This window comes from Dromiciops gliroides, chromosome 2 (genome assembly GCF_019393635.1).
Source record: "Dromiciops gliroides isolate mDroGli1 chromosome 2, mDroGli1.pri, whole genome shotgun sequence".
In the NCBI taxonomy this organism is placed as follows: domain Eukaryota; kingdom Metazoa; phylum Chordata; class Mammalia; order Microbiotheria; family Microbiotheriidae; genus Dromiciops; species Dromiciops gliroides.
Window position 1 is genome coordinate 271891496 of NC_057862.1, and position 3096 is coordinate 271894591.

The following is a 3096-nucleotide window of genomic DNA, read 5'->3' on the forward strand; positions in this document are numbered from 1 at the left end:
TCACCCTTTTTGCCCACTCTATAATCTTTGACACTGTTGCTCACCCTCTTTTCCTTGAGACTGTCTTCTCTAGGATTTTGTGACACTGTTCTGTCCCAACTCTGCCCTTACCTATCTGGCCACTCTCTCTGACCATTATCCTCTGCTAATCTGTCAAACTGATCTTCCTGAAATGCAAGACTGACAAAATCACTAGGAAGCCTCCTTTGCTCCCTACCTCCCTGCCCCCATTCACTAAACTCCAGTGGCTCTCTGTTTCCTCCAGATTCAAATATAAAATTCTCTGCCTTTCAAAGCCCCTTTCCCAGTCATAAGTTTTGGGGTTTTTTTGTGACACAATTGGGGTTAAGTGACTTGCCTAGGGTCACACAGCTAGTAATTGTTAAGTGTCTGTGGCCAGATTTGAAGATTTTAAGTTATAAACCTTACTCTCCCTCCCCAACATACTCTTTGCACCTGTGAAACTGTCCTCCTGCCTGTTCTTCACACACAATACTCCCATCTCCCTATGCCTGGAGTGCTCTTCCTCCACATCCCTGCCTCCTGGCTTCCTTAACTTTCTTCAAGTATCAGCTAAAGTACTATCTTTTGCAAAAATGCTTTTTCCAGTCTTCCTTAATCTTAGACTACACCACTATATCTGATAGAGATCTTGTTTGTACATCATTGTTTCCACGTTGTTTCCTCCATTAGATTGAGTTTCTTGAGAGGGAGGACAGTTTTTCACATTTCTTGAATTGCCAGCACCTAGCAGTGTCTGGTACCTACTGGGCACTTTATAAATGCTAATTAAGTGACTTCCTGCAAAGCACTGTGCTAAGTGCTGGGAATGCAAATAGAAAAGGAGAGACAGTCTCTGTTTTAAAGGAGCTTTAAGTCAGATAGATAGACCCAGTGGTCCTTTAAGGTACAGCAGCAAAGCATATATTAATGTATCTGTAATGTTATTACCATCCTAACACCACATTGGTTTCTGATGTTGAATCATTTGATGGTGCCAAGGACTTTGGTGACAAGAATTTTCTTGACTTATGAGGATTAGAATGCATAGAGAAGTAAAAGAGAAGAAAGTAAATTACCTCAATTATGAATTATTTTTACCATTTTTATAGATGAGGAAACTGGCTCAGAGAGATTAAATGACTTTAAATGACATGGTCACACAGGTACTGTCAGAGGTGGCTTAGGAACCCAGGACTTCCTGATGCCAAACCTATCCTTATCCATTGTTTGAATCAAGTACAAGATTTTTAGAGATTATTTTGACTAAGATATTATATTAACTGACATCTATAAATGTTCTTTATTTTTCACATAAAGATATAAAAAAGTACACACACATATACATACCCAGATAGATAGATATTTATTATTGATAAATTTCAGCCATAATGTGCCTTTAAATACTCAAATAGAACCATGTTCATCTGAATTAGTTACAGCTTATTTTGTCAGTATCTAGTGTAAAAGTATTCTTTTCTTTTTCTTTCTTTCTTTCTTTCTTTCTTTCTTTCTTTCTTTCTTTCTTTCTTTCTTTTTTTTGGTGAGGCAATTGGAGTTAAGTGACTTGCCCAGGGTCACTCAGCTAGTAAGTATCAAGGGTCTGAGGCTGGATTTGAACTCGGGTCCTCCTGAATCCAGGGCCAGTGCTCTATCTACTGCACCACCTAGCTGCCCCTAAAAGTATTCTTAAAAATTACATTCCACTCCATGAACTTTCTCTGGACATTTCTGATTAAAAAAAAACCTTTGCTTGGGGCAGCTAGATGGCACAGTGGATAGAGCACTGGCCTTGGAGTCAGGAGTACCTGAGTTCAAATCCGGCCTCAGACACTTAACACTTGCTAGCTGTGTGACCCTGGGCAAGTCACTTAACCCCAATTGCCTCACTAAAAAAAAAACAAAAAAAACCTTTGCTGTTATAATTTATAACTACATTAAACCTGTGTTGTAAAAAAAAAAAAAATCTGCTTCTGTGTTGTCTTTTAATTTTTACCAGTTAGTCTGGTAGTCATATTGTTATTTCAATAGTGGTATTTGAAAGACCAAAATTTATTACTTGTTAAATTAGCTCAAGTTACTTGTGCTCTAAACAATTTTTGATCCCTTTGGAGAGTTTTGTTTCTCTGGATTGTTTGCTTCTTTTTAATTTCCCAATTTGACTTTACATGTCAGGAAAAGAAAATTGTTGGCCTTAATTTTATTTTTTTTATTCCCTGCTTTTAAAATAAATCAAGGACAGGCAAGGCAGAAAAATTCTTGAAGATAAATTTAACATATTCCCTTAAGTGCTATTCAAAATGAGGTACTTTTTTTAAGGAGCTAAATGCATTACCAATTTCTGTATTAGTCTAACCCTAAATAGTTTCATCAAGTAAGATTCTGAAACTCTAAGGGGTCAGAGTTATACTTTGTACGTTATTTTTTCTCCTGTTGTTACAAACCTGTAGTGCTGCATTCCAAAGTTCAGGAGCCATAATAATGACATCCTCTTCTCTAACTGAAGAAATGCCCAAGTCCCAATGTTTACTGATTTGCAGCGCTTCCTTATATTTCCTTTTGCTTAAAGAAAATGTAAATTGAAGTGTTCAAATGATAACTGGATCCTGTTGTTTGTTGCCAGTAGAACAGGATTTAATCGACTTAGTTACAGTGATATTTGTGGTTTAATGTATGTAATCTGTCACCTGTTACAAGAGGCCTGAGCTGACATGGATACACGCTCAATCTTGGGGTTCTCAACAATTAGTTTGTTCCTTGGATCATGCCCTCAATTAGAATCTTTATGAGAAATTCCAAATCTGGCTAGTCCTGAACTCTCCTTGGTAATGCATTGTTTCCCTTCTTTATGCAAAAGACTAACAGTAAACATATAATCATTGAATAATCATTAGGGGCAGGAAAAGGGACTAAGAGAAGGGGGTTTATATCCTAACTCCCCCTTATTCAGTACAGTAGGAAATAATTATAGACCACCTTCCTGGCAGGTATCATTTCCTATCTTCTATCCCTAAAATGGTTTTGTCTCTATTCTAGAAAAACTAAGGAAATCGAATAACAGAAATCTGGTCAAAGTTGCAGTAACCTTGACAAGTC

At 37.1% G+C, this 3096-nt stretch overlaps 1 protein-coding gene across 1 annotated transcript in view; it reads left to right on the forward strand.

The window, feature by feature from the left end:
* MIPOL1 (mirror-image polydactyly 1) overlaps positions 1-3096 on the forward strand; it is a 440092-nt gene that overhangs the window by 302920 nt on the left and 134076 nt on the right. The window lies entirely within an intron of this gene.